A 15,272-nucleotide genomic window follows, 5' to 3' on the forward strand; every position below is an offset into this window, starting at 1 on the left:
AGGTTTAGCAGGCCAATGCTCAAACCACTGAGCTATCCCTCCCCCCCCAAGGGTTATGCCATCTGCTGACTTCAGGGGACCTCTGACAGATTTAGATGGTCCATAGACAGCTTTGAGAGAGTCAAGAAGCATTGTTTTTGTTTGTAGCCACGTAATGCTGAACTTCAGTAGTTTTTCTCTCCCACCACCTGCATTCTCCCCAGTTCAGACTGGGCCTTGCTCTGTAAGTACTTCAATCTATCTTTCTTTGAGATGGAAGTGAGTTTATTTTATTTTGACATTTAACAAATGCTTTCCACCTGTAATTTAGGAGTTTGGAAATGCCCATGTTGTTTTCATTGAATCAATCCTGGTGTACACTTTTCTTTAGCTGGGTCAATAATCACATATTTAAACTGGTTCCATTTTCCTGTTAGGTTGCCAGTGATTGGCAGGAATGAAAAAAGCTTGCCATCAAGTGACTGCTGAATCTACACCTGATAGTTAGTTGATTCAGCTTTGCTATGCTGAAGTTTGTCTGTTGAGCTTGGAGTGCTTGAGCTGTGAAAGAACTATATGCAGGTTGAGTACTGCTCTTACCAATCTGTGGTCTATCCAGCATTCTGCACCACACATGGCCCTTGTAATGTTGATGTTGCAGATGTCTCATTGGCAGGTGATAACATAGTTGATGAGGTGCCATTGTTTGGACCATGGGTGCAGCCATGTCTTTTTATATTTATCATTTTGCCTAAAGAAGGTGTTAGTGATGAGCAGACTAAGTTCTGCACATTTACAAAAGAACAGGAGTCTGTTGCTGTTCATCTTTCCCACTCCATGTCACCCTATCACACCTACCCAGTCACTGCTGTCTCCACCAACTCTAGCGTTGAAGTCACCCAGCAGGAAGGCCTTGTCATATGCAGGGGTTGAACTGAGGCTGGAGTCCAGGTAAGAATAGAGCTGCTCCTTGCTTTCTTCTGTGCTGGTCAGTGTAAGTGCATCGGCACTGATGACACTGACATGCCGAAAAGGATTCAAAGGAAATCGAAGTTTCATTAGCCATTCATTGAGCCCAACAGTGAGGTCAGGAAGTTGTTTCAGGAGAGAGACTCTTATTTCAAATCCAACTCCATGGATCCTGTCTTAAACCTCTGCTTTTCCTTTCCAAAAGAAAGTGTAGTCGCCTCCTAGCACACGGATGGAACCTTCTCCAAGCAGTCTAGTCTCACTTAGTACTGCAATATTAATATTGTAGTGGGCAAGTTCTACAGAGACAAGAGCTGTTCTTCTCTCAGGCCTTTGTGCGTCCATAAGGGTGCAGACATCCCATGCTCCGAGAATGAGTCGTTTCTTCTTTATTGTTTTTTGACTGCTGCAGGATGGTCTGCCAGCTGCGGTACTCTGGCCAGATGTTATGGGGCATCTTTTCTATCCCCTCTCCCTTAAAAAGGGTGAGCAGTGCTATCCTAAAAAGGATTGTTCAGTTGCCTGGGGTGCACCTGCTAGTCCCAAGATGCCTACATGCAGGATTGTGGCTACGACTGCCAATGGTCATCTCCACCTGTCGCTTTGCTGTCCCCCCATTGCCACAGGATGGGGATTAATAATATAATGTTAATGATGATGAGATTTGATTAGATTATGTTAATAGGATGAGATTTGTGAGAAAACCTGTGTGGAAACTTTTGAGTGAGAAAGCAATTGCACAGCAGTCCCAATCTCTCAGATGTGGAAGTCAGATTCTAAAAGCATGAAGGATTGTTACGGCTGGGGACATTCTTAGCTTCAATAGGTGACCTAGACGTGTTCAGTGCCTTGTCATGTTCTCCGCGCCCCACACCACATTGCTGAACTGCCTTCATGGCCGTTAAATCACAAGTTGATTTCCTCTGTCCAGGTCACCGGAACAGTCTTCATATGCTAGAGAAAGACAAGTTCCCTATCTCACTGAGGGTAAAAGACCTATCAGCTACCCTAACTGGTTTAGCCCTCTCACTGAAGTGGTTTATTGGGATGTAGCCTGAGTTTACTGGGATGTTTACTGTTGCCTGAAAACAGCTACTTGCAGCCATAGATAAGAGTTGGGTATAGGTGGGGACCAAAGGGAATTAACTACCCCCTAATGAGCATGACACATTCCTCCAACAGAGGATGTCAGAGTACAGATATAAACAAAATGCCACCCACCCACATCAGTGGGACAAACTGATGTGCCAGCAGTGAAATGGGGACAGTACCAGTAGCAAGGGAGGGAGGCACTGGCCAAGGGACAATAGATGAGACTCCAGGCACCCATTGGAAATCTGGGAGGAGAGGGGTGCTCATTGGCCAGTATTCACCAGCTCCTAAAATTTAGCCCTGAACAGGAGCCATGTGGATCCTCTTTCAGATCTGTTCCAGCAGCCCATCCTACCCACCCAAACTAGGAATGGAAAACTGGTCAGACAGATGCTATGGGTCTAGCCAATTGCCTGTTTTGGGGGTTAGGAAGAATTTTTTTCTCCCATGAGCCAAACTGGCAGAGAATCAGGGAGTTTTTGCCTTCCTCTCAGCACCTGAAAATCATAGTGGATTAAGTAGGAATGCTCATGGTACCTAACTGAGGAACTGCGATGGTATTCGTTACTTGTCGCAACTTGTGCCCAATTTCCAGTGTAGGTAAGAGAAAAAAAAATGATTGTTTTCCAGAGGTAAAAAACCTGGGATTTTGGACTTGAGTTTTGGGCTCATGGGATAGCGTCAGACCTTGTGGCACTTGTGGGCTGAGGTCAGACCTTGTGGGATGAGGTCTCTACTCTGATGTACTCTCTACGGGGGTAAGAGGGGGGCGTTCTTAGACTCAGAGAGCTGAGTCCTGGGGGATAGGGGGTAGGCTGAGGAGAGCCCACCCCCCATGTTGTAGTGCCAGTTATAGGTTATATGATAAGGAGCCCTGTAACCCATGCACTGGAACCAATTAAATTCCTGGTATAGGAGAGCATGGTTGATGGGTTCCTCTTCTTTGTGTTAAAAGTTGTGGCCTGCCACTTAATTCCATGCATGTATCTATCCTCATTTTGCCACTGAGTCCATATCAACTGGTGGCATCCTGTTTCTTTCCTTATCCAATTTTATACTGGTTTAATATTAGGTAATTCCAGGATGCATTCAGCTGGTAAAAGAAGAAAGCCCAAGATCTCTTAGATTTGACATCTCTCAGCCTTACATGATTTCAGTAGGCTCTCTTAAGAGCTTTGAGCAACACTGTCCATTTCTTTCATATAGATCTAGTGCCATCCTTTTTCAATACTCAGCGGATAATGTCCTCAGTATAAAACATTCATTAAGTTGTGTCTTTCTGCAAGACCTACATAATTCTGCTTTGCATGATAGATCCTTCCCTATGCTGGACCATCCCACAATCATTTGGGCTTGCTCACATTTTAAGAGACCCTAGTGTACACCATGTATTTTTTTCTAATAGTACTGCGAGGACAGTGGCACTACAGTACAATTGTCATGGATAATCAGACTGCCAAATCCTCCATCTTAGGAAAGTTCCCCTCTCATCGAACTGAAGCCGAGGACCCCCCTTATAAGTAACTGGGTCAACCCATTATCCATTATAATGTTGGAGACAGTTTACCATTGTGTATCAGCAGTGGTTATTTTAATCTGGTCTAATTTTTGTGGTGAGACTGGCAGACATTTTAAAATGGCATCCAGATGTACTATGAGTGTTAGCAACTCAGTTTCAGACATCTCTATAAATGTCCCAGTCCATATTCTGCTGTGTGGGATTCTTGTCTAGACCTTTACTGTTTGTTAATGGTACAAATGACATCTGATCTGTCAGAAGTCATTACAACTTTGAGATTTTTCATGAATCTCTTGCATGTCATATATTTACCAAATGTTCTGGTTCTAGTTGAGTGTACCCAGACTTGGAGTCTGAAAGCTGTCGGGAACAATATGATTCATATTTCCAATCATCTCCATGGAATCGGACTAGCACCCCACTGAGACTATTGCTGCTGCATCTGCTAAAACGTCTGTACACTTGGGAACATGATACAAATATTGGGTATGCGGCCATTAGATTATTTAGATCCTCACAAGCACATGGTTCCATGCTTTATCCCAGATCCACACAGAGTTTGTTCTGAGGAGTTCATAAAGAGCTTGGTCTTTTGACAGGCAGTTAGATAGGAATCTGTTTTAAAATATCATACTGTGGAAGTGCATTAGTTCAAGTACAACTTTAAATGGTGGAATTTCACCTATAGCTTTGACTTTTTCTAATGAGCCTTCATTCCCTCTTCATCAGTCCCATGCCCCCAAGAACTGAAACCGAGCCTGTCATAGTATATATTTTTCTCTATTTAATTGTAATCTAACAGACTTCAGTGCTTGTTATAACCTTATATCATGCTCTTCCTCAGACTGCCCATAAATTAAAAGGTCATCCAAATAAACTTCTCCTCTCTCCAGGCTTTGCCGACGCTTGCTCATTTTCCTCCAGGGGGATTACTTTGATGTGCTGTACTTGGAACTAAGTCTTAAATCCATTCAGTAACTGAAGCTTTGAGGCAGCATGATCTAGCAGATAGGGCAATAGCCTGGAAGGCAGGATATGTGAATTTTAATCCCAGCTATGCAACTGACTTGCTGTGTGAGCTTGGGCAAGTAGTTTGGTTTCTCTGTGCCTCTGTTTACTACCATTTGTCTGTCTTGTCTATTTAGGGATAGAGACTATCTTTATCTATGGTGTCAGCCCAATAGGGGCCAGATCTCAGCTGGGGACTCTAAGTACTACTGGAATATTATTGGGAACTTTCATAATGCTCATTTCTAAATGAATAAGTTTGGACGTACTAAAATGATATTTATGTTTACTTGGCTAGCTTTGGCCTAATTTTGACACAAGTGTTGCCTTAGAGACCTTGTAATTGAGCAAACTTGCTTACAGCTACTGCTGTATAGGTCAAAGGTGAGGTTTTGACCATAAGATCTGCCTAAATTGGAGGACAACAAACACAGAAAATATGCTGCCAAAAGGCAATAAGGGAAACATAGGAAAAAGTCCCCATACAGAGTAAAGGGTAAAAGTGACATGGTCAAATGCATTATCAGTGGTAATAAACTAATTAGAAAAGAAAAAAAATCACTAAAACATCATGGATAGCAAACATACAGCAAACTGAAGCTTGCACATGCTTATTATATGGATTGTATAAGGCACATGATATTCACAATATTTAATGATGTTTACAAGAGAATGAATGAATATGGGTGTGTATAAAATGTAGTAGATTGTAAGGGGCAGTTCGAGCTTTGTACAAGAAATCCATCTTGACCCATCTGTGTGCAAGAAGAAAGTCAATGGTCATTTTCTTTTTCTATATATATGTCATTAATTGCTTTAATAGTACTTATAATTGCAAGGCATTCTTTTGGTTCAAATAAAGCTTTGAATTAATAAACCTGATTGTCTTGGACCCAAGTGTGGGGTATTCTCACCCAACAATATAAATAATCAGCAGCTGTAAAATGCAAAAAGCTGTCCATTAAACAGAGTATTTTGCTACCAGTATATTATACTTATCTTTCACAATTTGCACTGGCTGCCTGTGGGTTATTAGTGTTAGCCAATGCATGCATGTTAAGCAGAGCATATACCTTTCTAATGGCTATTATGCACTCAGTATATGTATGTACATATATAAAATGTTGTGAAGTTATGTTAACAAATGCATTTTGCTCTCCCAACAATTCTGTTCACTCAAGTCAAGTATCCCACACACTTTGCAAAACTTTGGCATTAGAAAATAGGAAGCCTGGCAAAGACAAGCTACATGAATGGTGTGTCCCAGCGCAGGTTGGGATGTATCTCTACACCCAACTCATTTGGAATGTAGAATCCAAAACAGAGATGAGCAAAGTACACAGCAGAACAAAAAGTTAAAAGAACTGTTATGAACTAGTGGGTTGGATTTTAATGACGTGTAAAGAGTTGTGTAACTTATAAAGTCCTATTATAAATACAATTATCAAATGCATATCTTGAAGCGTTCCTTGTGTAAGGTAAACATACTGCAAGATAAGAATTGCTTCCTGGAATAAGGAAACATATGCCTCCTTTTCGTATTGCACCGTTTTGTCTTTAGATAATATATTTGGCTACGTTCAATTATTTTGTCTCTTAAACATCTTTAGGAATGAACTTAGAGTGCTGTCAAACAATTGGCTATACCTTTTAGTCAATACAGGACTTTTAGTCAATACAGGAGTTTAAGGTGTTGGCTTTGATCTAGGAAGACCTAAATAGCCTGGTATCTGCATAGCTGAGAGGTTGCTTCTATCCCCCATGAGATGTTAACATAGTTGTGATCAGTGCAGGTACTTGGACTGAAGGGCCTTTGACGTAAGAGGGAGCTGCTGTCACACATTCTCCCTGAGGATAGTTTGGCTTTTAAACTTTTTCTACACTTTGGTACAAAATAGATCAAATATGTAGACATCTAGGGCAAGCTCTCTTGGGAGGTGGGAATCTTTAGGGGAGAGAGAAGTTGTTCTTCAAAGAAGGTTCCCAAACTTTTCCTCATTTTTATTTAACTAATAGGTTTGACTGGTTGCTGTTGTATATGATGGAGATTGCTGTTGGTTTTCTTTCTGTGTTTTGGTGTGTTTTTAAACAATGTGCAAACTTGCCTGGAGCTTGGCACAGGTTAATGCTATTTCTCTGTTTGCTACAAATCTAAATAAATAAATGCACACCCAAATACAATACATTTATGGGATGCTTGTGACACTTAACAGGAGGAAATTAAAATAATTTCTGAATGGCATTTTAAAAGTGACCAGCTTGACATTGCCAGAGTGAAGAACCATCTGCCAGAATGAACTAATTACATCTGGTGAGAACTTTGTTTCACCAAAGATTAGGAGATTTATTGTGCTCTGCACCTGCTCAGAGATACAACCGAAATAGCACAGCATTGTGGGACCGTGGGAGGGAAAATTGACTTTTTTACATCACTTTGTGCTCTATGGAGGCAGTTAGAGACAAACAACTTTTAAAAAAAATGGGAAGTCAAATCCTTCTGAGGAAAATAGAAAGCAGCAGAAACTCCAGCAAGTCAATTGTAAAAGTTTAATTACGCAGGCCAAAAAAGAATTTGCAGAGCAACTAGCAAATTACATAAAAACAAACAGCAAAATTTTAACTTCATTAGAAGTAGGAAGCCCACCAAACAATCAGTGGAGCACTTGCATGATTGAGATGGTAAAGGAGCACTCAAGGAAGACAAGGTCATTGTGAAGAAGCTAAATGATTTTTTTTTCATTGGTCTTCACTACAGAGGATGTGACAGAGGTTCCCACACCTAACACATTCTTTTTAGATGACAAATCTGATTGACTGCCCAAGGTTGAGGTGTCAATAGAGGAGGTTTTGAAATAAAAATGTATAAATTAAACAGTAATAAGTGATCAGGAGCACATGGTATTTATCCAAGAGTTCTGAAGGTACTGAAATATGAAATTGCAGAATTCTTAACTGTGGTATATAATCCATTGCATGAATCAGCCTCCGTACCAGATGACTGGTGGAATGTAATGCTAATGTAACTAATTTACTAATGTACAGTAATGTAATGCAATTTTTTAAAAAAGGCTTCTGAGATGACCCTGAGCAATTACAGCTCAGTAAGTCTAACTTCAGTACCAGACAAATTCGTTGAAACTATAGAAAAGAACAGAATTATCAGACACCTACATGAACATGATGTGTTGTAGAAGGTTCAACATAACTCTTGTAAAGAGAAATCATGCTTCACAAATCTATTAGAATTCTTTGAGTGAGTACGGATCAAACAAACATGTAGAAAAGTGTGATCTAGTGAATATAGTGCACTTGATCTTTCAAAAAGTCTTTGACAAGGTCCCTCATTAAAGGCTCTTAAGCAAAATAACACTGGTCTACAATTTTTGAGAAGTTGTCTGCTTCAGAGATAAAATGTGGTATTTATTATGTATTTTGATGTGCTGAATTCAAATATGACAATTAAAACAACTGATTGGCTACTGTTTCTAAGATATTTAAGTTTTTACATTTTATGTCTATGTATATTGTGTAGATAGTAGAGTTTTAATCATAAATTGTAAACCTAGGTCTTTTCATGTGTTTATGGTTGCTTTACATGATATCCTGTTGCTGTCCTGTTTATGTAACACTTTAAAAATCAGCAAAAGGGTTATATAACTAAAATTTATTATGAAACAAAAGGCAAAAAACTATTATGTACATAGTTTAGTCCTATTCAGTGTCTACTCGGCGCTTCTTGGCTTGCCTCTTGTATTCATTAAATGGAGCATCTCTTGTCACTGTCCAGCAATAGTCTGCAAGCATTGATGGGCTCCATTTGCCCTGATAGCGTTTCTCCATTGTTGCAATGTCCTGGTGAAATCGCTCGCCGTGCTCGTCGCTCACTGCTCTGCAGTTCAGTGGAAAAAAATCTAGATGAGAGTGCAAAAAATGTATCTTTAGTGACATGTTGCAACCAAGGCTTTTGTATGCCTTGAGGAGGTTTTCCACCAACAACCTGTAGTTGTCTGCCTTGTTGTTTCCGAGAAAATTTATTGCCACTAACTGGAAGGCTTTCCATGCCGGCTTTTCCTTGCCATGCAGTGCATGGTCAAATGCATCATCTCGAAGTTCACGAATCTGAGGACCAACAAAGACACCTTCCTTTATCTTAGCTTCACTTAACCTTGGAAATTTTCCACTGAGGTACTTGAAAGTTGCTTGTGTTTTGTCAATGGCCTTGACAAAGTTCTTCATCAGACCCAGCTTGATGTGTAAGGGTGGTAACAAAATCTTCCTTGATTCAACAACTGGTGGATGCTGAACACTTTTCCTCCCAGGCTCCAATGACTGTCGGAGTGGCCAATCTTTCTTGATGTAGTGGGAATCTCTTGCACGACTATCCCATTCGCAGAGAAAACAGCAGTACTTTGTGTATCCAGTCTGCAGACCAAGCAAGAGAGCAACAACCTTCAAATCGCCACAAAGCTGCCACTGATGTTGGTCATAGTTTATGCACCTCAAAAGTTGTTTCATGTTGTCATAGGTTTCCTTCATATGGACTGCATGACCAACTGGAATTGATGGCAAAACATTGCCATTATGCAGTAAAACAGCTTTAAGACTCGTCTTCGATGAATCAATGAACAGTCTCCACTCATCTGGATCGTGAACGATGTTGAGGGCTGCCATCACACCATCGATGTTGTTGCAGGCTACAAGATCACCTTCCATGAAGAAGAATGGGACAAGATCCTTTTGACGGTCACAGAACATGGAAACCCTAACATCACCTGCCAGGAGATTCCACTGCTGTAGTCTGGAGCCCAACAGCTCTGCCTTACTCTTGGGTAGTTCCAAATCCCTGACAAGGTCATTCAGTTCACCTTGTGTTATGAGGTGTGGTTCAGAGGAGGAGGATGGGAGAAAATGTGGGTCCTGTGACATTGATGGTTCAGGACCAGAAGTTTCATCCTCTTCCTCATCTGACTCAAGTGAGAATGATTCTGGTGCATCAGGAACCGGCAGTCCTTCTCCGTGGGGTACTGGGCGTATAGCCATCCAAACATGATGGAATGTTTGGATAATGCACAGTCCACTTTTTCTTCTTTGACACACCTTTCCCAACTGGAGGCACCATGCAGAAGTAACAATTGCTGGTATGATCTGTTGGCTCTCTCCAAATCATTGGCACTGCAAAAGGCATAGATTTCCTTTTCCTGTTCAACCACTGGCGAAGATTTGTTGCACAAGCGTTGCAGCATATGTGTGGGGCCCACCTCTTGTCCTGATCTCCAATTTTGCAGCCAAAATAAAGGTGATAGGCTTTCTTAACCATAGTGGTTATACTGCGCTTTTGTGATGCAAAAGTCACTTCACCACAAACATAGCCGAAATTATTTGCACTGTTCACACAAGTACGAGGCATCTCTGCTCACTTTGGCTAAACAGAAAAACTAGAGCCAATCAACAATTTTAAGCATCATTTTCGTTCTCAGTGACCCAGAATTAGTAAAGTTTGACTACATTTATTTCAGAAGCATTTTGGCTGTAGAGCAGTGTAATTAGAGATGTTATGGGACAAGCAGGAAGGTCCTCTCCTGGATCAGTAACTGGTTATAAGATAGGAAACAAGGGGTCGGGATAAATGGTCAGTTTTCACAGGGAAAAGAGGTAAAATAGTGGGATCTTCCAAGGATCTGAACTAGGACCAGTGCTGTTCAACATCTTCATAAATGAGTTGGAAAAATGTGTGGGATAGCTCAGTGGTTTGAGCATTGGCCTGCTAAACCCAGTGTTGTGAGTTCAATCCTTGAAGGGGCTGCTTAGGGATCTAGGGCAAAAATTAGTGGATGGATCACTCAGTGTATTGCCCTGGTCTGTTCTTTCTCTCTGAAACATCTGGCACCAGCCACTTTCAGAAGAGAGGATATTGGGCTAGATGGACCTTGGCCTGACCCACAAAGACCATTCTTATATTTTTATGGATGTTGGGCTGCTGTAAGGGTCAAAATGAACCCTAATGTAAATTAGAGAATCCCTAGGGACTACTCTATATGGCAACCTCTTCACAGCTAACTATTGGATTCTCTGAAGCCCAGAAGCTTTGTTGCACTGAGCACTGTGAGCATGCACCCTCCTGTCCCTACATTGGAGTCTGCAAGCGGGAGTAATACAGAGTAACTTACTGGAGTCAGCCCTATGTTACTCCTATACAGTTGCCCCTTTATGGTCCATATTTGCCACCAGAGTCCAACCTTCCATCTTTCACAGTGGACAGGATATAACATTCCCTCATTACTGCTTCACTGAGTCTTTTTAGGTCTATGTAGATACTGGCATGCCCATTTCTTTTCACAACACACCACTCTGTTGGTTTCAGCTATGTGCTCTTCTATCCTATTCTCCATTCTAATACAGTTCTTCCTTCATTTTGGGAGGTAGAGTACATAGGCTCTGACCTTCATTTTCAATAAAATCCACACAGGCACTCCTTAAAGTAAGCCATTTTTCTGAACACCATCTCAGCTTCCTCTCTGTCTTTTTGGGTCCAATCCAAAAATCCAAGTCAATGAAATCCAAAAGTCAATGAAAAGACAGGCCCAAATCAATGGCTGTGGTTTAGTCTCAGAGGTTGCTTGCCAAGGCCTAACTATTGACAGAAGTGTTAAGCACATACTCCTGGTTTCTGATGCTGGTATGGTCTTTAATTGATCCAGGTAAATTATCTGAATCAATTTTGAATTTAACAAGAGTGTTAAAAATCCTGAGATTAACGCTCCAAGCCTGTTCACAAGTATTGTCTTTGACACGGATTCCAGGTGATAGGAATCTCTCCACCTTGACTGGGCTACATCTCTGAATCCTTTGCAGCAACAGAGACACTTCCAGAGTCACCTCCCACTCTGGCCCTTGTGTGTACTCAACAAAAAGACCAGGTCAGCATAATGGGGCTCTAAACACATTGGTTCAGGCCAGGTGCCAGAACCAAACTGTTGCAAATCTGTGTGAACAACCACAACAGTAAACCAAACTTTTATTAGAATACAATATAATCTGTAAAGTTAATTAGTCCCTCACTGCTTCTGCCTAGAATATCCTCCAGCCACGCTGACTACTCTAGCTTTCAAATATAATTCCATGTATTCTCACAACTGCTAGATGCACCGCTGGAATCCTCAAAGAAACTGGAGCAAAGAAAATTCAGCACTACACTCGAAGGTAGATTGCCTCACTTAAAACAGAGGCTGGACAGAGAATTAACTGCCGTAACGGACAGTCCTCAACATTTTTATAGTCCATCATCCAGTTATTACAATTATAGGCACTACAAAAATGTTTCTAGTAGAATAAATGCACCATGTGAAACAAATGCAGAGTAATCTGCCCATTGCCCTTAGCAGTGTCATGTCAACACATGCCAGTGTCTATATCTTACAGTTTGCTCAAATGAAATCTGATATTGTTAGTTTAGCATCATACGAAAAAAAATGTCATATAAAACACTATAACCAGGATTGAGGTAAAAACAATTAATAAAAAGTAACTAAGAGAAGTTATGATAGCCTACTGGCTCACTTGTTTGCACTTGTGTGTTAACAGATTTATAGACATACTTTCCCACCAGTTCTGCCAGTCATCATAGGAGCAGCAAGGGGTTTTCAGAGGACAAGAAGTAGACTATTACACTCACTTTAAACAAAAAAAAATTGTATTTTCAATGTAATAGTACTCTCTCTCTCGCTCTCCCCCTCTCTGGCTTGATCATCATAGCCTTTGCATGGGTGTGCAAGGACTGGAGAATGAGCAAGGGGTAATTACTTCCTGTGAACAAAGTATGTAGGCAGCATAGAAAAGTGGGGTGAAGGTTGGGTCATGGTTGTGCCTCTTCAGAACTACCTACTTAGGCGGGGGGAGACCAAGTAGCACCATTCTAAGGAATGGTGCAGCTCACCTCCTTCTTCTGTCTGCCAATGAGCTGAGAGAGGGAATGTCCTTCTCTAAAGCACCATCCCCACTGGAGCTCCCCTAGGTGGGTGTGGCTTAACCCCACTCAATATGCATGCTGGATTGGAAAGTATACAGTCTGGCCCTACATGTTTGTAGTGGTTCTGTTAAAGAAGCTTTTTAGGAGATTTGTGAGTATTTTTCCAAGAACCTTTGAAAAACTCACAAACAAATGGGACTAAGTACATTCAGCAGAGCCTCTCTCAAGAGTCCTTACTGAGTCCTCACATGAAGAAAACTTTCCTTCCTGATTCCATCCCATGGCTGGCTGATGCTTTCACTCCTGCTGAGACTGGTTAACTCCTTCCAACAAAATAAAGTCAAACTGTGACCTGGCATTTTTCTCATGCCCTGAAGCTGGCAGCTCTACCATGAGACAAAAGGCTCATGGCTGTGCCCCTTCTGGACAATCCTGTATTAGCTGTAGTGTGTCGGAATTCATTCTTCACCCATCTTACACTGATTGTCTTCAAAACCGTAAAAGGTAGGCACATAATATCTGTATATTTACCAAAATAATATAATTTGCTGACACAATAAAATAGACACATTATTAAAGTTTGAAAAAACTTCATCTATTTTTCATAACCATTTAAATATGCATTGTGTTCCCTTCTGTCTCTCGTACTCTACACTGATCGCAAACAGGCATTCTCTACTGGAGCTTATATTGTAACACTCTCCTCAGAGCTGTTCCAGTGTGTCATCTGGCTGAATCCCCTACTCCAGTTTGTGGCCTGGACTTCTTTTATAGCTAGTGTGTTGAAGACAGAGTTGTTCCTATTGCTAGAAGCCTGCACTATGAATTTGCTGCTGCTGCAGTTATTGTTCTGTCAGCCATTTCAGGATTCTTTCCCCTTGGTGCAGCGGATGCTTGGAAATCCCACTTTTGGTACTAATGTGAATAGGATAAGTCCCTACCTCGCTCTCTATGGAGCACAGAGACCTTGAGTTAATGTCCAAATTTACCCCTCAACCTGGCGTCTGGCTTCATTGGTAATTCAAAACCACCACACCCAAACACCCACACACTATAAACCTCAGATGAAGCATTCTCTCCAAGCTTGACTATGCCAACTGTAATGGGACCAGCTTTTGTTGGTGAAAGAGACACAGTTTTGAACTTGTATGGAGCTCCTCTTCAGCTCTGGGAAAGGTACTCAGAGTGTCAGAGCCAAATACAAGGTGCAGCAGATTGTTAAGCATAAGGAGTTAACACATGGTGCAGCAGATGCATTCAGGGTGAACTAGGCAGTTCACTTTAAAACAATGGTAACTTTTAAAGTTAAGTAGGTTTCCCAGGAAATCTCTAGAGGGAGGTGTATACAAATGTAGCCCCTTAGGTTAGGCCAAAAAATCAACCTTTTGATGCTTTGCCCTGAGGAGAAACCCATTTTCTACAAATTACCTTTTCTCAGAGCACAGATCCAAACTATGCAGAGGAGTGACTCACAGAATCACAGGGGTGTTTGTTCTGACCCAATGTGGTTATGAACTTGTAACCACAGAATAACTGTTTAGTGGGGTTCGAAGGACTGTTCACCTGCAGAGCCCTTGTTAGAGCTACCGGGTAATTTTTGTTAGGCACATTAGCATGCACATAGTTTCTTTTATTGTTTTGAATGTGTTTTCCGTGTAATGCTTTCACCTTAAATATAATGTGCTTGCCTAGGGGAAAAACAAACTGTGGTAACAATTGTGGTCAATTATGCTGTTTATAGCCTCTGAGTGTCATGACAGGAGCATGGGTCATCTGGCCTAGCAGGTAGGACCAGGAGCCAGGCCTCCTGGTCAGAGGAGGAGTTGGAGCTGGAAGTCAAGCCAGGGCTCAGAGCTGGAGTCAGAAACCAGGAGTCAGGCCTAAGGTCAGAGCCAGAATCAGGAGGCTAACCAAAAATCAAAGCTCATGTCAAGGTTCAGGCATCAAGCCCAGGGTCAGAGTTAGTCAGGGGTCAAGTCAGAAATCAGTCAGAGATGAGATCTGGAGTCCAACAGAGGGAATGAGAGTGGGGTCTGTTGTAATGAGAGACTGTATATTGCTGGGTTGCCCGGACAGTTTACTGGAACTCCCTCCATTCTTACATAGTTCACCTAGACCAAATAAAGGTCACAGGAGGAGTTGTCAGTCATGTCTTCCACAGTCAGCACTTTCCTGTGGTGCTAAGTCCCCCCAGCGTTTACTGCACCTGGCTTGCAGCTCTGTCATGGTTGCTAGATGACAATGTGGAATCCTGTAACATGGGTTCTAGTGTTCCTGGATCCGTGTGCTGAGGAAGGAAAGCAAAGCAGGCCTGCTTAGGCAGTCTGACCTGCTGTAGGAATTCTCAGTGCAAGCAGAGAACTATGTAGCCTAGAAATTCTCCCTCCTAACCAGAGTGAGATGCATGTCTCCACCTAAGAGTGGTAATGGCTTAGAGCCAGAAGCTTGAGAGAGGGTGCACTTGCTAGGCTATATTGGGTGATTACAGGTACAGTTGCCTTGAACTGTAACCCCACTGTGTCTCTCCAGGACCCATAGAGACATTCCCATCCTCATGGTATTATATCCTAGTTGTAACTGAACCTTCTTACTTAGGGTTGCCACTTTTCCAGGTTTTCCCAGGATCAACCTTTTAGTGGTAGCTGTCCCAGGAAATCTGTAAGGGTGCTCAGTACACACTGCCATCTATCCAGTTTATAGGCTCAGGATCATCCATGATGTCCCATTTTTTGGCAACCC

This window comes from Mauremys reevesii, linkage group 1 (genome assembly GCF_016161935.1).
Source record: "Mauremys reevesii isolate NIE-2019 linkage group 1, ASM1616193v1, whole genome shotgun sequence".
Lineage (NCBI taxonomy): Eukaryota > Metazoa > Chordata > Testudines > Geoemydidae > Mauremys > Mauremys reevesii.